The sequence below is a fragment of the Phoenix dactylifera genome, chromosome 1 (assembly GCF_009389715.1).
Source record: "Phoenix dactylifera cultivar Barhee BC4 chromosome 1, palm_55x_up_171113_PBpolish2nd_filt_p, whole genome shotgun sequence".
NCBI lineage: Eukaryota > Viridiplantae > Streptophyta > Magnoliopsida > Arecales > Arecaceae > Phoenix > Phoenix dactylifera.
In genome coordinates, this window is record NC_052392.1 from 16,147,944 (window position 1) to 16,171,169 (window position 23,226).

Below are 23,226 nucleotides of genomic sequence, written 5' to 3' on the forward strand. Positions count from 1 at the left end.
GAGTTCATGTAATGCCCACCTATCATCAGTTGGTCAATCTTATGAGACAATGCATCTACCTTGCTAGACAGGTCCATAGAATGACTTATTTCACAAATGGTCCCTTTTCTTTGAGAACTCGGGGGTGATTGACGAGAACATGAAGCATGGTGGAGGGAGTTTTCATTTAGATTTTCAAATAATTTCCATGCTTCATGCTCATTTTGAAGCATGAATGTCCCCCCACATGCGGCATCAATCATCTGACGGTTTCGTTCAGTCAATCCGTCATAGAAGCATTGCACTAGCTGCCACTTAGGTATTTGATGATGTGGGCATTTACGGATTAGGTCCCTAAATCTCTCCCAAGTTTCATGAAATTCTTCTCCCTCAGTTTGGGAGAAGCTTGTAATGGCACGTCTAAACTGGTTCGTTCTTCCTATGGGAAAGTATTTTTTAAGAAATTCTTGTTGCATTTGATCCCAAGAACGAATTGAGTTAGCTTCTAAAGAATTCAGCCATTGTTTGGCTCTATCTTTAAGGGAGAAGGGGAATAACCTAAGTTTCAGGGCATCATCAGTGAAGTTCTGAATCTTGACAGTGGTGCAAATCTCAAGAAATTCATCTAAATGTTTGTATGGGTCTTCGTTGGTGAGCCCATAAAAAGATGGGAGCATTTGGATCACACTAGACTTTATTTCATATTGTACAGCTGCTACCTCAGGTAAGCGAATGCAAGATGGGGAAGTATAAATAGTGGGAGTAAAGTACTCCCTCAGGAGTTTGGGTTGTTCTTCAGCCATCTTAAGAGGTGGGGATGATCCTAATGTTTTGATCTTAGCTCGAATGTTCCTAAGGGTTCGTTCTATTTCAGGGTCAAAAGGTAATAGATTTTGTACTCTAGAACGACTACCGTGCATACACTAGTACTCGATCAATCAAGCATGCAATAAAAGAGAAAAGCATATCAATCCTAGTCTTTGACCTAAAATCACTAGACAGCTCCTAACTGGTTTGAAGAGGGCACCTAAGCCTCCAATCCGGTCTAATGAACCGAGTTGACCAGGTAAGCTCCCAGGTAAGTGGAGGGGTCACAATGCGTTCGCAAAGGTCCCACTTAAAACCCACTTGCCTCGAACAGATGAATTGTCTCCCTTATAGGGACAAAGCTTACCTAGACATCAACTAAGCCACAGAGCGAAATTGGTGCAACTTTCGGTGATCTTCATCCTATTGAGCTCGAATGTCCCTAGGAGCCAATGTCTAATTGATTTTAATTAAAGTGAAACTATGTGAGATTGAGTTCACCTAAATTGGGCAAGAGTCCGGTGATGAAATCCGGCTCTTATCTTGTTGGGGTGATTGCCCTTACTAAGTGCAAATTAATTGGTGTATGTGTATCAGGCATGCATTCACACTTTTGCTGAAATTAAAATCAAACAATCACCACAAAATTTCAAGCTAATACTTAATTTAAATAAGAAAGGTTTAGAGGTTACCAAAGAGAATTTTCCCAGCAATTTATTTATTTTTTTTTTTGGCAAACCTCTACAGCATTCCTTTTCCAACAGTTCTCTTTTTGATCATCCCAGATTTTTCCTTCGATTCCTGATCAAATAAGATCAAAAGAAAATTTAAAAAAAATTAGTAGAAGAGAAAAAAGAGATAAGAAAAGTAACAATAATAGAAAATATTTTTTTTTATTTATATATATATTTTTTTGAAAGTTTTTTTTTAATTAATTAATTTTTTTTTTAATGATAGGAAAAATGACTATGCTAGCAATCCCCGGCAACGGCGCCAAAAATTGATCGGTTCTTTCAATTTTGAAATTAAACCACGCAATAGCACGTATCCTGTAGGATAGTGATTACGGGTGTCGGTCCACAGGGATTGGAGACAAGTTATTTTTCCTAATTAAATAATTACTTCAAAGGGGATAAGCTAGAGTAAATGATAAAAACTAAGAATTAATATGGGTGTAGTAGTATGAATTATCTATGGAGAGAGGTGTTTAGGGCTAGATTCCACCGATAGATTTATATCCGTGACGCTTTCAATGATTGAGTTGTATGTAAGACTTGACTGCTTCCGACTACAAGCCAAAGCAATCACAAAAGAAAATTATAACTAATTCCCAGCATGAAGTATCTAAGTCTAGCACAAACCATCTACTCTAACGATAAGCATGACCTGTCTAACCTAGCATGATGCATCTGATCATTAAGTCATTAAATATGAAATCGATGTCACATGAATATCTCCTCCAAACCACAGGTGTTGGATTCGATGAAATAGATCAATCTATGTAAAATATTTTATGCAAGATAAATGATTCACATAAATTGGATAAATCGTAAGATCAATTGATAAATTCTTCATCATGCAACCATCTTACAATACAAACTCAAATCAATAAAAATGAAACGAATACTCCTCTATGGCTTCATCAAACCCCTAAACCGAGGCTCAGCTGCTCATGGTGCTTGTCATCTCCATTGGTTGGCTGAAGAACTCCTTTGCTATCCGCCTCAAACCCTCTCTATTTTTTATTCTCTTTTTTTTTGGTTTTCTTTTTCTCTTCAAAATAGAGCAAGCTCTATTTTTTTCTTGGAACCGTGCCCCCCCCCTTTCCTTCACCGTCCTCTCCCACTTCTCTTATATAGGTCTCTCCTCTCTTGGTGAAGCCAGCCATGAATCCAAAGGGAGCGGACGCATGATCCTTGGGCGGAATGCACATCATCGGCTGGATCTCGGCAGCCGGTCGTGGAAGAGTGGTCAGTGGAAGATGAATACGCATGGGAGAAAGGTTGAATGCATATCCCGATTTGGATGCGTGATCCTTGGCTTGATGCGGGAGGGCTGAATCACAGGATGCTGGAATTTCCTTCACAGATGCAGGGGATACGCTGGGAGGAGCCAATCGGAGGATTGATGAGAATCCGAAAGGGGAAGAGGCGGAACGCCATTCTTGTGATTCGGCAGCTGATGGCTGGGCGGACGATGATCGCGGAGGAGATTGGTCTTCCACTCGGTCGCTGGCTGGAATGGGCCGATCGAAGGACGTTAATCTCGGCTGCTGGGCGCTTGGAACGGCTCATTGGTTGCAGCCGACTGGGATCCTGTTGTTTTGAAGCGAGGGCGGAGGATCGGGCTGATTCGGAGGAAGAACGTGGCTGGGCGGTGATCGCGGACGGACGCATGGACGCCGGCTGCACCGCGTGGAGGATCTTTCGGGCGACGCCATCTCATGGCCGGAACGGGAGAATCGACGGAAATCTCGACCGTGATGCACTGCGGAGAGGAGGAAAGAAGATGAACAGTGGATTCATTTTTTTTTTTTGTAACACTGTTCATATGAACAGTGTTTTCACAGGACACTGTTCATATGAACAGTGAATCCGTGATGCACTGTTTATTTTATTATATTCATTATTTTCTTTTTTTTTAAATTTATAAATTTTATATGAAGGCATGTAAGGAATTGGTTGGGAATTACTTTGGGTTTGAGGTGGGTCATGATCGTTGATTTGGCTTGAACTTGTTCTCGAGCCCAATGTCATTTAATTCTTACTAAACCGCTTCAGATTGGACTCAACCAGATCAGACTGTGACTTAATAAAAGGGTTAATCAAATATTTTCCTATACAATTATAACTTTCAATCAAATCAGGACCAAAGCCCATTTAGTTATAACCTTAGTCGGGTCAACAAAATCTCCTTATATATTTTTTTTTGTAGTTTTCATGAAAGATTACAACCAAGAGAGAGACAAGTTCAGAATCTAGTTTAAGAGAATAATTACCATATTTTAAACTTACTTCAATGTTTGTTCAATTTCATGGTAAAATATGTATTTATCAGTTTAAAAATATTGATAAGTGCTATGGAAAGGTAACTAAATTATCAATTATTAAGCACTTATCACTCAACGAACATCCTTGTCTATCACCCTCATCAGTCACTAGCTACCAATCTCATCAACATATCATGTATCGGTGTATATGTTGGGTTATCCCTCCTATGTTGGAGGAGACTTAGCCCAACAAATGTGGGCTAAATTAATTAGTTTTTTAGCCTATTTGGTTGGACTATTTTTGGCCCAAAACGTGAGGCCCATTAGGGCAACCTTTTTATGTTGAGAATGCAGGGTATGTGAGCCGTCTTCCACGAATTAAAAATAGAGGGAGGCAGGGGAGAAGATGCAGAATTGATATTCAGCGCGCAGTCTTGATCAAACGACGATCGGGAGGTGATCCGTGGTCCGATCGAGCTAAAATTTGGATAGCAGGTTTGCAACACGTGGTTCTTCAATCTGTACGGTGTGATCGCCATTTGCAGTCTTCTATCACAGTCAGATTTTTTCAGAAACGTGGCTGCTGTTTATGTGAGATCTTCTCAATCTTTCTCTCTTATAATTGATGTTTGCCAAGAATATTGTTCTTGAGATTATGTGGTGATATATGCCTCTAGTTTTTGGCTAGAGAGAACAGATTGTATACCCATTATTTGTTGATAGTGGAAGTTTTTGGGTGGACTACGGTCTCGTGGTTTTTACTCTCCACATTGGGGAGGTTTTCCACGTAAAAATTTGGTGTTCCTTTTGTGTTTTATTTTTCTGATCAGCTAAGTATTTGCGAATGCCTTGATATATATATATTAGGTGGATTGGCTCTAGTTGTTTGTTTTCTAACAGGTTTACACAAGGTGGGAGAGTTGTTGATTCCGTTGTGCTTTAATTATCTTGTTTGTTGTTACCTCCCAATCCCAACAAGTGGTATCAGAGCGAGGTTGTTGAATTGTTTTATCTTGTGTGAACAATGGAAACAAATACTGCTAGAATGATTAATCTGAATGGTACTAATTATCATACATGGAAAGAAAAGATGGAAGATCTTCTCTATGTGAAAGGTTATCATCAACCGGTATTTTCTACTATGAAACCTGATGACAAAACTGAAGAGGAGTGGAAATTGCTCCATCGACAAGTGTGTGGATATATCAGGCAATGGGTAGATGACAATGTTTTGAATCATATTAGTGGAGAGACACATGCACGCAGTTTATGGACCAAGCTTGAACAATTGTATGCCCGGAAAACTGGAAATAATAAATTGTTCCTCATAAAGCAGATGATGTCCTTGAGGTATCAGGATGGAACTCCTATGACAGATCATTTGAATACATTCCAAGGGATCATTAATCAATTGGCCACAATGGGTATCAATTTTGATGATGAGGTACAGGGATTATGGCTTCTAGGCACTCTGCCGAACTCGTGGGAGACAGTGAGAACAACTTTATCTAACTCAGCCCCGAATGGTGTTATCTCAATGGATTTAGCTAAGAGTAGTATTCTGAATGAAGAGATGAGACGAAAATCACAGGGTTCCTCTTCACAGTCAGATGTCTTAGTTACTGAGACGAGGGGGAGAAGTAAAAGCAGAGATTCGAAGTACAGAGGCAAGACCAGAAGTAAGTCCAATAAATTCGCTAATGTTGAGTGTTATCATTGTGGTGGAAAGGGGCATATCAAGAAGTATTGTCGGAAGCTGAAGAGGGAAAACAAGCAAAACAAAGATACAGATAAGAAGAAAGATGATAATGATAAAGATCAGGTTTCCATTATTGAAAACTTTCTTATTGCTTGTGATGTTGATGTTGTTAATCTTGCATGTCATGAGATGAGCTGGGTAGTTGACAGTGGTGCTTCTATTCATGCTACATCGCGGAGGGATCTCTTTTCAACCTATATAGCTGGTGATTTTGGGGTTGTAAAAATGGGAGATAGTGGCATAGCCAAAGTTGTCGGTGTAGGCGATGTTTGTTTAGAAACCAACAATGGCACAAAGTTGGTTCTTAAAAATGTGAAACATATTCCCGACATCCGTTACAACCTACTTTCTGTGGGTAGACTTGATGATGAAGGATTCTGCAATACTTTCTCTGATGGTAGATGGAAGCTCACTAAAGGAGCTTTGGTTGTGGCTACAGGTAAAAAGCACTCAACTTTATACTTGTTACAGACAGGGCTCTCCAGAACCACTATCAATGCAGTGGAGAATGAAGATACAGTTGAGTTATGGCACAAGAGACTGTGTCACATGAGTGAGAAAGGCTTATCGATGTTGGCTAAGAAAGGACTACTACATGGAGTGAAGAGTACTCATCTAAGAAATTGTGCTCACTGTTTAGCAGGTAAGCAGAACAAAGTTTCCTTCAAAGCATCCCCTCCTTCCAGAAAACCAAATGCACTTGATCTGGTGCATTCAGATGTTTGTGGTCCAATGAAGACAATGACACTTGGTGGTGCTCGTTATTTTGTGACATTCATTGATGATCAATCAAGAAAGATATGGATTTACACCTTAAAGACAAAGGATCATGTATTGGATGTTTTCAAACAGTTTCAGGCCTCAGTTGAGAGAGAAACAGGGAGAAAGCTGAAATGTATCCGAACAGATAATGGAGGAGAATACTCAGGTCCATTTGATGATTATTGTCGAGAACAGGGTATTCGGCATCAGAAAACACCTCCGAAGACACCTCAATTGAATGGTTTGGCAGAAAGAATGAATAGGACATTGGTGGAGAGAGTCAGATGTTTGCTTTCACAAGCAGGGTTGCCAAGATCTTTTTGGGGTGAGGCTTTGAGTACAGTTGTACATGTATTGAATCTCACACCTTGTGTTCCCTTGCAGTTTGATGTGCCAAACAGAGTCTGGACAGGTAAAGATGTTTCTTATGATCATCTTCATGTCTTTGGATGCAAGGCATTTGTGCATATTTCCAAAGATGAAAGGTCCAAACTTGATGCCAAAACTAGACAGTGCATATTTTTAGGGTATGGTCAGGATAATTTTGGGTACAAGTTTTATGATCCAGTCAGCAAAAAGCTTATTAGAAGCCGTGATGTCGTGTTCATGGAAGATCAAACCATACAGGACATTGAGAAAGCAGATAAGACAGAGCCACAGTATAGTGATGACATGATAGACTTGGATCCAGTTCCTATAGCACCAACACCAGTGCCAGAAAATGCTGATGAGTTGCAGAATGACCAGCCAGATGCAGTTGATGTGAATGAAAATGCTCCCATACAGACTGAAGCAAATAATGATGCTGATAATCAGTTGCAAGAACCAGATGTTCCAGCTCAACTAATTAGGAGGTCTAATAGAAATAGACAACCTTCCACACGGTATTCAACTAATGAATATGTGCTACTTACTGACGGGGGAGAACCCGAAAATTATGAAGAAGCGATGGAAGATGAATACAAGAAAGAATGGATTGAGGCCATAAAGGATGAAATGAAGTCACTATATGAAAATCACACCTTTGAGTTAGTAAAGTTGCCTAAAGGCAAAAGAGCTTTGAAGAATAGGTGGGTGTACAGAGTGAAGCAAGAAGAACACTCATCATGTCCACGGTATAAAGCTAGATTGGTTGTCAAGGGATTCAGCCAAAGAAAAGGTGTTGATTTTAATGAAATATTTGCTCCAGTTGTAAAGATGTCATCTATTCGAGTTGTTCTCGGTTTAGCAGCTAGTCTTGATCTAGAGATTGAGCAGATGGATGTCAAGACTGCTTTCCTTCACGGTGACTTAGAGGAAGAAATTTATATGGAGCAGCCAGAAGGTTTCGAGGAAAAGGAAAAAGAGGATTATGTATGCAGATTAAAGAAAAGTCTTTATGGCTTGAAGCAGGCACCGAGACAATGGTACAAGAAATTTGAGTCAGTTATGGGGGAGCATGGTTACAAGAAGACAATTTCTGACCATTGTGTTTTTGTGCAGAAATTTGATGATGATGATTTTATTATTTTGTTACTTTATGTTGATGACATGTTGATTGTTGGCAAGAATGCTTCTCGGATTGATAGGTTGAAGAAGCAATTAAATAAGTCTTTTGCTATGAAAGACTTAGGGTCAGCAAAACAGATCCTTGGCATAAGGATTAATCGAGACAGAGATGCTAAGAAGTTGTATATGTCACAAGAAAAGTACATTGAGAAAGTGCTTCAGAAGTTTAATATGGACAAAGCTAAAGTGGTTAGTACTCCTCTTGCTACTCACTTTAAATTGAGCACTAAACAGTGTCCTTCTACAGATGAAGAAAAGAAAGACATGCAGAAAGTTCCATATTCTTCAGCGGTAGGAAGTTTGATGTATGCAATGGTGTGTACAAGACCAGACATGGCTCATGCAGTTGGCACAGTTAGTCGTTTTCTTTCAAATCCAGGAAGAGAGCATTGGAATGCAGTGAAGTGGATTATGAGATATCTTCGAGGTACGTCCAGTTTGAAACTTAGCTTTGGATGTGAGAAACCTATGCTAGTTGGTTACACAGATGCAGATATGGCTGGAGATGTTGATACTCGCAGATCTACTTCAGGTTATCTAATTACTTTTGCAGGAGGAGCCGTGGCATGGCAATCAAAGTTACAGAAGTGTGTTGCACTTTCTACCACTGAAGCAGAGTTCATTGCAGCAACAGAATCATGTAAAGAGTTGCTATGGTTGAGAAAATATATTGAGGAGCTTGGTTTCAAGCAAGAGCACTATGTGTTATATTGTGATAATCAGAGTGCTATCCATCTTGGTAAAAACTCTACCTTTCATTCAAGATCGAAGCATATAGATGTGAGATACCATTGGATTCGAGGTGTTCTGAGTTCTAAGCTGTTGGAACTTGAAAAAATTCATACAGATGACAATGGTTCTGATATGTTGACAAAGTCTTTGCCAAGAGAAAAGCTTGAGGTATGTCGATTGATCGCCGGGATGGTGAATCCCTCCACATAGTCGGGAGGGGGAGATTTGTTGGGTTATCCCTCCTATGTTGGAGGAGACTTAGCCCAACAAATGTGGGCTAAATTAATTAGTTTTTTAGCCTATTTGGTTGGACTATTTTTGGCCCAAAACGTGAGGCCCATTAGGGCAACCTTTTTATGTTGAGAATGCAGGGTATGTGAGCCGTCTTCCACGAATTAAAAATAGAGGGAGGCAGGGGAGAAGATGCAGAATTGATATTCAGCGCGCAGTCTTGATCAAACGACGATCGGGAGGTGATCCGTGGTCCGATCGAGCTGAAATTGGGACAGAAGGTTCGCAACACGTGGTTCTTCAATCTGTACGGTGTGATCGCCATTTGCAGTCTTCTATCACAGTCAGATTTTTTCAGAAACGTGGCTGCTGTTTATGTGAGATCTTCTCAATCTTTCTCTCTTATAATTGATGTTTGCCAAGAATATTGTTCTTGAGATTATGTGGTGATATATGCCTCTAGTTTTGGCTAGAGAGAACAGATTGTATACCCATTATTTGTTGATAGTGGAAGTTTTTGGGTGGACTACGGTCCCGTGGTTTTTACTCTCCACATTGGGGAGGTTTTCCACGTAAAAATTTGGTGTTCCTTTTGTGTTTTATTTTTCTGATCAGCTAAGTATTTGCGAATGCCTTGATATATATATATTAGGTGGATTGGCTCTAGTTGTTTGTTTTCTAACAGGTTTACACAAGGTGGGAGAGTTGTTGATTCCGTTGTGCTTTAATTATCTTGTTTGTTGTTACCTCCCAATCCCAACAGTATATCGATACAAGACAGTACCATAACCACTCTATTTCCGATTATTGAGGATTTGAGAACCTTGGAGTGAAAATTACAAGCAAGAATATGATTAGCTTTATTATGCATCGAAGTATGCACAGGCTTGTCTATCTTCTACATTTTTAATATGTGGATGGCATGGTAAAGACGAAGACTAGATGAGCATTAGAACTATCGAGTTCAAGCTCGGCTACAGTACTAATGTATATGAGATAGCAAGACTCTTACTCTGGCAAGATTCAATCTCTCCATAACAAAAAAGGGTTTGCACTTGGTCTCGCACTTAATAATTAGGAAGTCTTCAAGCTAGTGCTGCGCAAATTGTTGCACTTGTTAAATAAACCTTATTGTTGTGCAAGTGTTGCATTGTGTATGATGCTTATTCTTGTTTGGTAATCATTGGATGTTACCATATAACAGTTTAGTGCAATTGTGCAAGTGTTGGCTCCTATATATATAAGTCCAACTAGATGTAATGGCAAGCAACCAAATGCACGAAACTATTGTTTGAACAATCAGGATATAGTTGATAACAACATAACTAGTTTGACAACAAAGGTGGGAGAGCTGACCCACAACATGAACTATTGGATGACATAATAAGTGTCATATACTCGACTAGTGCGAGAGATCACATATCAGATGCAATGCAAGGCATCTATGGGTAACCATTCACGCTCTTTGCTCGGATGGATAATATAATAAATATCTATTTTGATTCAATTTATAAAGCCAAAAAAAACAGCGTGCACACTTTTTTTTTGGGTCACCATCCACGACCCACCTGCGTTTAACTAAACCACTTGGCCGGTCATCTGTTTTAATAATTTAAACTAATGGTATACAATATTGACCCTCATTTGATGCACTTAGAGACTTTCTATATCATGTTTGAAAATTCTTCCAAGCAAAGGAACAAAATCATTGCCAAAATATTAAGAAATTAATCTCCAACAGCACAATCCGACATGTCAGATACATCAGAAGCAAAACAAGCCGAAAGTTCTTCTAATCTCCATTTCTATCATTGTTGATAAGCAATTGATTATTATCATTGTTTTTCTCAACTTACGTGGTCTATGTTCTGTCAAGTGGGTGAAGAACAAGTATGAAGCCAGAGCTCACGATGCACCTTGATGCAACCAAAGAGTTGCCATATGGGGGACACGATTTTATCTTTTGCATGAAAGAAAGACTCTCTATCTTTCACATGAATCCATCATTGGATCACCCACTGCATAGATTTCAAAGTGCTACAAACTTTGTCGCATAGTGCGAGCCGCACCTTACCTGAGAATGAGATCCCATGCAGCAAGTGGCCTTGCACCATTCCGGCCAACCGCCATGCAGACACAGAGAGCATGCATTGGGAATCAAGTGCCAAAACATATGCTCCCACAAAGTAAGATATCTAGATGTTTATGCGGCCAAAAGATACGTGAACTAGTTTGGCGACAAAACCATGCTTAATTATATAAAGAACCGGGGTCCTATGACAAGCAAAGCAAAGAAGATTATTATGGATTTCTTTTTGGAAGGTCTTTTGAATGAAGCAAGTTGTTAAATAATAATGAGCTGGAGGAACCTGTCAAGATTCTATGCATCGCACAATAGATTAATTAGCGTGTCCCTTGGAGATTTGAATGGACATAATGGCCCTAAAGGAGTCTGACCCCTCGTTTCAAATGATTGGAGGGTCCTAAGGTTCCCTATGGGTACATTTTGTTGGATCACTTCTTCGGTGGAGCTAAAACAGATGAGAGAAGGCTCTACAAGGAAGAATGGAGAATTTGGCTCTTCGTCATTCATACAAGCAAGTCCCGAACTCCATCTCCAAAGCCAAACCATAGCGACTATATATTATTGGTCTTTTTCTAACAACTAAAGCTTTTCGGGTTCAGAATTCACTCAACATGGTATAAGAGCTCAACTTTGCTAGAGTCTGCAAAGATCGAATCCCCTTCATACTAATTATTTATTTAATTATAGAAACAAGCGCTATGTAATCGTGCCCTGTATCTTGCTATATAAGTCTGCAAAGATCGAATTCCCTAGTGTAATAACTACATTACAATCAAGTGTGACTATGACCCAAATCCATAATCTAGATACATTGATCAGAAAGTTATTCCAAGGCCAAGGATATGCAAGGGTGCTTACCTGCATCATTAGGGGATGTTTTAGTATTGTATAGACAAATGTGCTTTAAAGTAAAAGAACTACTTCTTGATAAACATAAATATTGCCATCAAGATGGTAGCCTGGTGGTAAGGGGGCGATAATTCCATCCGAGTTGTCTGGGTTCGAAATGCGCGGGCGTCGATTAAATTAGGGGACCGGATGCCCCATGCCTGGACGGCTCGTTGACGGATATGCTTTCCTTCCATCTGTACCGAGGTGGCGCTGGGGTAACGTACCCACATGTGAGACGGTGAGCCCACGGGTCGGAGAAGGCACGCGAAAATCTGCGACATGTATCGAACATTCCCTAGTGGAAGGGGAGCCCAATAGTGGGGCTGCCACACGGGTGGACTGGTCCCTCCCCCTCCCCTCCTATTATTTACCAAAAAAAATAAAAAATAAATAAATATTCAATAATATCATATAAAAAATGTTTCTATAAGAAGAAAGGTCGTCGAAAAAGAAAATTTAGAAGAAGCTAAAAAGCCTATCTTATGGCTTCTCCTCTTCTCGTAAAGTAGAAATAATATAATGGGTATGGAAGACACTTAAGCTTAAATAGTTTTCTACCTTATTTACTATGTAATAAAATTTTGATTCAAAAATAGAACCAAGCCCATTCATCTTAAATATTAATTTAGTGCATTTATTCTGTAACATCTCGATAGGCACTAAGTTTTTTTCCATTTTTTTGTCAAAAAAGAAAAGAAAAGAGATTAAGTTTTTGATCCAATTAATATGTGTTAGATTTTCATCTTTACTAAGGTCCAACCTCTTTAAAATAACCACCACATGGTTACTATCTCAATGTTCACCCTCTTTAAAATGGCCACCACATGGTACTGCCTTGATGCTCTCCTTTGAAGTTTGAATACAAATTAGCTACAGTAGATTCACATTTTGGTTATATTTCATACTTTCGAGGCCATTTCTCTCGGAAAAAGAATAACAATGTTAATCAAAATTACAAGGAAGATTCGTCTTTCCCCCATTATATAGAATCATCGCTTGAAAGATTCGTCTTTTCCTCATCTTTTATCTTTGGCCTTCCATAGTTTGTGGAAGAACAATTCTAATGGGTACTTGGTAGCAATTATTCATGTCCTTGCCGATGGTAATGGGGAAAGAACCTTCAAACCCTAGAATTTGTCACATGGATTTGCTTATTTAAAACAGGAACAAATTAAAGATGGTCTCCTTTGGAGGACCATTTGCAGTCACCGTATATTCCCTTCTTTAATGGATTCCACCGTCCACTAAATCCCTGACAAACACCTCCTACAAAACCTCGCTTTGTCAAGAAGGTTGCTCGCCTTTTGCTCCCCTCCATTTGCTTGCACTTCTGACTCGCCCAAACCTCCCCCAGGGCATGCATGGTGGGGGCCTTTGGATAGCATCTTTTGAGAAATTATATTCTACACGGCATGGACCAAATGATGTCACTTGTTTCTGTAATCATGCACCAAAATAAGCGCAAGATGAATGAGGCTTATAGAAACAATCAGTTGTAATTGGCGGTGTGCATGGCCATATGGTGCATGCAAAACAAGTGTAGGAATCTTATACGACAGTCATGCTCCCCATTTTGGAAAGAGACCGTAAACCTTTCCAAGTAACGCCAAGTAAACAAGATTTTTAGTAGCATAGTTATAAACATTCAATTGATTTTGAGATGCAACACTATTAGAGACGTTGGTGCAACATTGGCGTCGCACGTTGAGAGACGTTGATCTATCTTTTTGGAAAAGGCTGACTCACATCAGGATACATAGCTTATATAGTTGCATATTGAAGATACAGAGATTTTTCAAATTACTTATGAAGTTATTCAGTTTGTTGAATAGTTTAACAAGTCTACTTACTGATCACTATCTTTTATAAAATATTTTAATTGCCCTTTTGTATCTTTTTTAGTGCAAATCTTTTATAACTAATTTCTGTAAACTCTTTTTTCTAATAAAGGTAGGGTGGCTTTGCTTCCCTCTTCATCATAAAAAAAAAAAGAAAAAAAAAGAAGAAAAAAAAGAGATGCAACACTATGCAAACGTAGAGATATCTAAGCTATTTGAAGCAATTAAGTATGCGCCCGCTAGGGATTCTTTCTTGATTGGTTTTTAGAAAAAAGAAGGAGAAGAAGAAGAAAAAACTGTCCATATAATACTTCACCCTACATTTTCTCTCTTCATTTCAGCTACAATTTCGACTAAGATTGAAGAGATAATTTGACATTATTTACTCTTTATTTCTTTTCCCTATTTAGAGGAAATAATTAATTTCACTGATTCTAAGAAAACAAAATCTGAATCTCATAATTGTTGGCGATCCCATGCCTATCCATTTATCCACTCTTTCAGAACATAGTAGTCTCTACCAGCCAACATTCCACAACCCAAATAAGCTTTAAAATTTAAAGAAAGATTCAAAATGAAAATACTCCTTTAACTCGACACAATTTTCCCAGTAACCACTATATATACATTTTGTTATGCACTATAAAATAAACTTATCTATAATAAGCTGTGATACCTCAACATCAATTTTCCCATACTATACTTTAGCTGCATGCATTGAAATGTGTCAGTGGATGCAGTTAAGATACTGGCTATTTGTTCCTTCATCTCCATTTAGCTTTTCTGAAATTTACTTCCTTCCTTGGCCACTTTAGACAGCCCTCTTATTTAGAATAAGGGGAACCTCCACAATTTGACCGTTGCAACAGGCTGTAGGTATAACGTATTCTCTCTGTCGTTCTCCTCTCTCCCTCACCTTTTGCATCCTCACTCCCTCTTCTTGTCGGGTGCCACATCACCATCCAATCAAAAGAATAAATAATTCAAATTGTCAAATGTCTTTGTTTAGTGAAGTGCATAATTTCTGCTATGTTGATGTGCACAAAATATTAGGAGGCACCACATCCACATTGGACCATTTGGGTGCTCTAGATGTTGCACCATTAATGGTGATCAGGGTTTTGGTTAATCTCCTTCGTGGTGACATACTTCAAGAGCAATTAGGATAGATCCTCTGCTAATTCTATTAACATTTTGGCTTATTTTTTCCATGTTTTAAAAAATAATACATTCACTATGAAATATTAGAATTTCAAAAAAGAGAATTTACTACCGAGGTGGTAGCATGGTTGGAACGGTGCGCCCGAGGGCGAACAAGCTACGGATTAAGCGACTAAGATTCCACCAGAATAACCCAGGTTCAAAACGCGTGGACGTCGATTAAATGTGAGGAACGGATATCCTCCACCTAGTTTGCCCGGTGGAGTCGCCATCTGGTCTGTCGTTACTTAGGTGGTACTAGTGTAATGTACTCACATGTGGAAGGGACTGCCATGTTGGTGGGGTTCTCCCGCGGGTGAGGAGGATATGAGTAAAACTTATCTATCCGTATCGAAAATTCTCCAGTGGAAAGGATGCCTAGTGAGGGTTGCTACACGGGTGAGGTTCTCCTCACCACCCCCCCCCCCCCCCCCCCCCCCCCCCTTTTTTCTTTTTCTAAGCAAAAAAAAAAAAAGAAGAGAATTTCAGTGACATGGATGAGTCTTATCCAATTCCTTCATCTAATGATGATAATCATGTCATCCTCTGTGATTAGTTGCTAAAAAAGCATCTTATACAGTTATATCATGGAGCAAGTATGATAATTTTGCAATGGGCCAAGATAGTGCTAGGTGCAGTATTTTGATTTAAACAGCATTATTGCTGTTCAGAATTTTTTTTTTTGAAAAAAGAAATCTCATCTTTCTCTTTATAGGGTTCATTTTCATATTAATTTAGTTGTTTAAGTTATATTGCGGCCCCCCCCCCCCCCCCCCCCCCCCGCGCGCAGTTGAAAGGCTTTCTAGAGGCCTCTTTGAGGAAGTGATAATCACAAATACAATTCCAGTAGCAGAACACAATTACTTCCTTTAACTGACTGTCCTTATTTTTCTTTTTGTGCTAGGACGGGTAACTCATACCTAACGTGTATGAATACACCCAATAAAATCAGAAAACAGAAAATCTCGAAGTGCCCGGGGCAACTCTCTATCCCCAACCCATAGGGTACCACCCGTATAGCTGGCCACCCAATCTGCAACTTCATTGGCTTTGCAAAATACAGGCTTGGCCTGAAAGGCCCCTTCATTCGTCGTCATTGCCCAGATGTCACGAAGCAACGGATGGTTGCTACCGGCACCTCTTAGACCCCCTAAATCCAACTGATAACTGTGAGCAAGTCACCCTTCAGGATGACTGAGTTGGCTCGTAACTCAAGCCGGGTGTGTCGAAGGCCTGCCCGGGTAGCCCTCAGCTCCGCACTAGGCATGGAGATGTCGAATAGCTGACAACCGCCTGCTGCCACCACCCTGGCGTCTGGATCCCTGATAACAAAACCTGTGCCTCCCCTCATACCTCTGTTGGAGATGGATCCATCAAAATTGATCTTGAGGAAACTCGGAGGTGGGGGCTCCCAGGTGAAGAACACCGTACTGGGTATTGCCTGAGCAGAATGGGAACCTCAGATGTCTTGAGCTATCAAAAGCCCTTCTAAGGATGAGATATGATTAATTTTCGCCGCCTGTGCTCGGGCGCTCTCCACCACGAGCCTCGGCGACATTCTGTACTCGCCAAAAGTTCGAGCATTCCTTAACAGTCAAATCTGGTAGGCTGTGCAGATCGCTCTGACAACCTCTTGGCGTAACAATGGCATACCCGACCATCTGCGAATGGCCAGTAAGAACTGGTCCCGTTAGCTCGAAGCCTCCACGGGAATCCTGCCACCTACCACGTCATCCTTGCCCATATGCACTGAAACATCACATTGTCCACCATCTCGTCAACACCGCACACCTCGCATACCGAGGGAATCCTCAAACTATATCCACTAAACACTGCTCTCGTCGGTAGGCGATCCCAAACCACCTTCCATAAGAAGGTGGCAAACCTTCTTGCTGAGATGATCCGGCGTGTTCATGGTGATGGCTCGGCGAATAGCATATTTCGATGATATCTTAAATGGTGGTGCAAATATTTTCCCCTCTTTCACTGCTACCAGCTGCAAATTTGGCTTCCCAGCCCCTTTGATTTCAGTTCTTAGGTTTGGTAAATCTACAGTTTTACTATTTTACCGATCAAGATCATACAGTTAAGTAACAATCCATCCTGCCAATTTTCCCACCTGCTATAGTTCAGGGGTCACAAGATTATTATGCATCTTTTATATGGCTAGAGTGCATGTTTATCTGCATATCAGCCACAATTTTTGTATACCATGATATTAGTTTATTTTCTTCATTATATATTTCGAATATCTGCAAATGATGTCTCTTTTTATTCTGTTTCTATACAATCTTTATCGGTCGAAGTTGCTTGTTGTGAACTACTGTCATGAATCTTACAAATGTTTTTACTTGGACCTTAGATGCATTTTGAGTTATCAAGAAAGTTTGATAGTGAAGAATGTGCCTCCATACCTGACAGCAGGAATAGATAGAAACTAGAAACTTGGATAATCTAGAGTCTTCTTGCAGGGACAATATATCCAACGGTAATATATATGTAAGCAATAAAAAAAATTCAGTTAATTTAGAACATTTGACTGAATGAATGCAGCTTCTGTACATGGATTCCGCCAGTGCACAGAAAACGCATTGCTCTTTGTCACCTTCTGCATTGAACGCCTTGGTGATGACTCTTCCTGGATACACCACAAACCTCTAGACTGTCCTCATGTTAGTCTTCGCCTCTTCATCATTCTCCACCGAAAGCTTGATTTTGTAGCTCAATTTAGGATTTTCAAGCTGGGCAATTAGTCTTCCGCTTGGCTCAGTTCAAAAATAAGCTTAACTTTAGCTTGAAATAGTGGTAAACAAACCAGATTGATCTTTTGTCAAGCTTCAAATTAATTTCAAACCAAGCTTGATCAGGCCCAAGCCCGATCAATCCTGGCTTGGTTACAATCCCTAGCTTGGATTCAATAAGAACACTAGAAGAAAATGTGCAACAAGTAGGTGAATACAGATGCACCAAAAAAGAAAGTAGGAGAATACCGGAAGAACTGCTTGAGGCTATACTATTTGTTACCATGATGTACCTGATGCTCAATATCCGTTGTTTTGAGAACTGAGGAGAAATCCCAATCGAAATCAAAGTGACGGCCGGACTTGAACCCAGGTGTTTGGCACCAACTTTCAGTTTAGTTTGACTTGACCAAATACATTTGGGGCCTGTTTGGAAAATCCAATAGAATTGCGTTGGATTTTCTATAGTAAATAGGCATATTAGTTTACCTAGCCTTTTTTTCTCAAAAAAAAAGAAGCTTATCTTAGTCTTGGCCAAAATCTCATCTACAGGCATGTAGGACTACGTGATGAAATAGGATTTGGGTAGTATAGGTCTTACTCAAATAGACTGTAATCCATGATCCAACAGAAAATCCAACCCAATCTTGTTGGAGTTTTCTAATATGCCCTCAAAGTTTTTTTTTACCTTTGGATGGAGAACTTCCTATTCCTTCTCTTATCACGCCAAATAATCTTTTTGGCCAGGATGGCTTAATTTTCTCCCTAATTGCATACGGAGATATCCCTCTCTCTTAAAGGATAAGTTTATGTGTAGAGAGGGGTGGAATTAGGGATGCCAATTTATGACCCAACTCATCAACCCGATCTATGAATGACCTGCTTTAAGCAGGCTCGAGTTTGACGTAAATAAATTTGGGTCATAAAAGAATTAACCCATCTAGACATGTTTATTAAATAGAATTGGTTCAGGTTTAAACTTTTGACTCGTTTAGCCCATTTTGACCAATTTAATAATTGGGTCGGGTCATGTCATAACCGAACCCAAGTAATCCGTTTAAGATCTGTTTAACTTGTTTAAAACCTACTTAACCTATTTCTATCATATCTAAATTGACCTGCTTAATCTACTTAACCTATTTAAATCTGTTTAATTTGTTTAAAACTCGCTTAACCTATTAAAACTGTTTAACGTGACATGACATGTTTAATAAATGGGTTACCTTTTTAATAAACAAGGCAGGTTCAAATCTGAATTTTTCACCTGTCTAATAAATAGATCAAGTTTGGGATGATGAAATTTTGATCTGACCCATATTCGATTAAATCCGACCCAATTGGCACCCCTAGGTGGAATATGCTTATTTCCTCCCACATCATAAGCCAAGTTAGCTTTTTACCTTAATCTAGTTACTGTTAAGTACAAAAAATAAAATGTGAGAGGGTAATTTTGTCTTTATGAAAACCAATCAACATGAAATTCAAAGCGGATGGAATGTACCATATTCCGTTTCCTTATCTCCTCCCACTTATTTCTCAAACCAAACGCAAAAAGATGCTTATCCCACAGAATGTTACGATGCTCGGATAATTTTTTTCTTGCTCCAAATTTATTTCACAACTAGATGTAGCCAAAAATCCTAACTCAGGCTATCTATCTTGATTTTTATCGAAGACTAAGAATATCTCAAATTCATAGATATACTCAGAAAGACACTTCTACAAAAATATCCATCATTGTGGCATCACATTGATGTATGTTTAAAAATTTAAGAATATCTTAAATTCATAGATATACTCAGAAAGATACTTCTACAAAGATATCCATCATTGTGGCATCACATTAATATATGTTTAAAAATTTAAGAATATCTCAAATTCATAGATATACTCAGAAAGATACTTCTACAAAGATATCCATCATTGTGGCATCACGTTGATGTTTGTTTAAAAATTTGATGAGGGTATTGGATTGAACTCAAGTTGCCACTATTTTCTTCTTGGCTATTTTAGCTTGGCACCGGATGAGTCAATTCTTGATCACCCTAATTATATCTAAACAAAAGGATCCAAACAAGTGCAAGTCAATTTGACCCATTTATGTTATTATCATTGTTATTATTATTACTATTATTACTTTTTTATTTTTTCAAATAGAGGAGGCTAGATAATATGAACTCATAGCCCAAAAGCTTAAGTTGTTGGGAGAAGGACCGACCTAGGCTAATAAACCCACGTGTCACCCCTTTTATTAGTCAACATAGGACTATGATAATCTACCCCATACAACCTCGTGATGCCCTCGTCACAGTTGGCTCCTACTCGATAGGGAGGCCCACCTAGGGTCTGGGTCCTATTTGACCCTACCAGGTCCTACTCGACCCTAGTAACCACCAGTGAGGGTTCCATGTGACTAATAAAAGTTGTGACATACGATGAGCTTGACTTTGATACCACTTGTCACATGTTTTTAGGCTATGAGTTCATGACAAATCGTATCACATCCAGATCTATCATACATCACAATCTTTATTAGTTATATAAGATTAGGTTGAGAAGAACCCAAGCCCTAGGCTCGCCTCTCCCTCTCAGGTAGGAGCCAATCGTGATGAGGGTATCACGAGGTTAGGTATGAGAGATTATTATAGTTTCAAATTGACTTTTAATAGAAAGGGTGACACATTGGTTTATTAGATTGGGCCGGTCTTTCTCCCAATAGTTTAAGCTTTTAAATTGGTTTATTAGCTTGAGCCAGTCTTTCTCCCAACAGCTTGACCCATTTATGTTATTATCATTGTTATTATTGTTACTATTATTACTTTTTTTTATCTTTTTCAATAGGAGAGGCCAGACGACATGAACTCATAGCCCAAAAGCTTAAATTGTTGGAAAGAAGACCGACCTAGGCTAATAAACCTATGTGTCACCCCTTTTATTAGTTAATATAGGACTATGACAATCTCCCCTATGCAACCTCGTGACGCCCTCGTCACAGTTGGCTCCTACTCAAGAGGGGGGCCCACCTAGGGCCTGGGTCCTACTCAACCCTACCAGGTCCTACTCGACCATGGATTCCATCAGTGAGAGTCCACACGACTAATAAAAGTTATGACGCACAATGAGCTTGACTTTGATACCTCTTATCACGTATTTTTAGGATATAACAAATAGTATCACATCCAAGTCTATTGTGCATAACAATCTTTATTTGTTATATAAGATTGGGTCGAGGATGACCCAAGCCCTAGGCTGGCCTCTCCCTCTCGACTAGGAGCCAACCATGACGAGGGTGTCACGAGATTGGGTATAAGAGATTATCATAGTGTCAAATTGACTTTTAATAAAAAAGGTGACACATGAGTTTGTTAGCTTGGGCCGATCTTTCTCCCAACAGCTTAAGCTTTTAAATTGTGAGTCTACAATACAGAGTTATCCTATCTCTTAAATCGTCCAACCTCACTAAGGACAAAACCCAGTTAGCCTAAGCTAGTAGAACCAAAATTTATAAAAAAGTGAATTTCTCCCTTCGAGGAATTAGAATTAGAGATTTTTTTTTAAAAAAAAAAAAATCCAGCCTTCTTACATATTAATATAGACAATAGAAAATGATGAAATCAAAATAAATAAGAAATAATTGTAAACTAAAAAGTAATAAATATTTTGAAATGAGGGCTAAGGCTACATGGAATCGAACTTTTAAATTCTTGTCTAAAAGCTATGTTTGGTGGTGACCTGACTAATTAGATTAATCAGACAATTACATGCATAGACCTGAACAAAGTTTTAGTTGACTAGGTCCAACTTAACTTTGCAGCTGCATTTTTTTTAACCTAACTGCAAGTCACTCAAAAGGTCTGATTTTTGACCTTCAATGGGGGCTCTTTAACCTAAGACGCCATTGGGTCTGCATGGGCCATTCGTTAGGCACATGGTCGATCGCATGGTAATGTGTGAGCAGGCAGCGTTGTGCACACACTTAGACATGGTTTTTCTTGGTCAATTGATTGTAGACTTCTTCCCCCTCGCCCACCACCTCTTCTTATTCTTAGATACGTATATGGTGAAAATTGCATGGATATTATCAGTCGCAAATGTGTGGTATAATTTTTCTCCGAGCCAATTCCAGTACGTCCTTGATGTTCATATCATATATGATATGCTTATTCGGTGTAGTGGTGGACAAATGGAAGAAAATTTTAGATGAGTATTCTTAGCTTCAACATTGTTAATCATGGTCGAGTTCCCAACTGCACTTTTGGACAAGACTGCCATGTATTAGAATGCTATATACTAAGCCCGTAAAAGAAGTCCACCCTGATTATAAGATGCCTACAGCTTTGGAACTTGAGACCAGATGTTCTGAAATCAAAGCAGTGTTGACTGCTGAAGGAATAAATCATGTAAATAGTATTACACTGAAGTTCATTGAAACCTGGATGCTGTTCTTCGTCTCCATCTTAGGTCTGTATTCTAATTGAATTGCAAAGACAACTAACTCCATTACGATGTATGAAGTTATGCTTACAAAGAACACATTGATTAATCCGCGCCTAAAAAAAAAAAAAAACAAGAGTTGGCAGGAGGTAGAGCACGCCCCTACAGTCTTTTGGGATCCTCTAAGGGGGGTCCTATTTCATAATATCCGCGCCTGAATCAAGTAGAGAACTATATCTAGGTTTGAGATTGCGTTTAACTAGGTTATGGTTGGGAGTTTTTGTTGGATCTAGAATTTTATTGCCGCACTTAATTTGGTTTTCTAGATGCAAGTTTCGATGAGCCGAAAACATTTTCAGGCCCATGCATGGTCAAAATACAGAACCAAGTTGAGCACCGGATCTAAATGATAATTCGCATTTCAAAAGATTAGGTCTAAGCATGGTCAAATTTTGATGATGCTGAATTTGGGCTAGAACTTGGGAACAAAATTTCCTGCATAGAAATTTTTATCTAGTGTGAATGAACAGAATAGCCATAGCTCGAAAATAAAAAAAACAACCATCATGACATTATGGTGGCTGATATAATAATTCTTGTAATCTATAAAATATGTACTTAAAATATGACCATATTTAGCTGTTACTCTATTATAACTGTCATGATATATAAAATTATGATATGATCTAATACAAGATTTATAAATATTTATTAATCCAATCACTGTTCACGCAAATCATGGCTCAGGTCCTGGAACATACGGAACCATTACAGCATATCCGAACTTGAGAGGATCTGACTTGACTTGAAAATCTCACTTTTTTCTCTTTTCTTGGAGAAGTGAAAAATTATATTTTATTTTCAAGCAATTCGATCATAATGTCCCACCAGTTGTCCAGAAACTTCACGTAATGTTGTTATTTTCAGACCTTAAGCATCATGCATTACTTCAACAGACCGGACTCGAAAGTCCATTTCAAACCTCACAAACCCCTGAACGTCTCTTTCTTCGCAATGGTCAACAGCTCTCCGATTCAACGAACGCATTCACCATGCGTTCTTTTTCCACCCTTTATTGATTGAAAAATTAAGTCCAATCGTATAAGTTGGTTCGCCGAAAGTACAAAGTACTGCTAGGAAGTAACTTTTATCATGCCATAAGTTTGTGCTTTTTTTGTCAGCGATATAACTCCGTGTAAACACCGTATAAGCCAGGAAATCTCCGCGAC

General features: G+C 39.1%; 1 non-coding gene across 1 annotated transcript; it reads left to right on the plus strand.

Annotated features, from left to right (window-relative positions):
• Positions 1-300: 300 nt before the first annotated feature.
• On the plus strand, positions 301-406 carry LOC120104285. The gene has a single exon (XR_005506747.1). It is a non-coding gene; the product is annotated as a small nucleolar RNA R71 (small nucleolar RNA).
• The last annotated feature ends 22,820 nt before the right edge of the window (positions 407-23,226 follow it).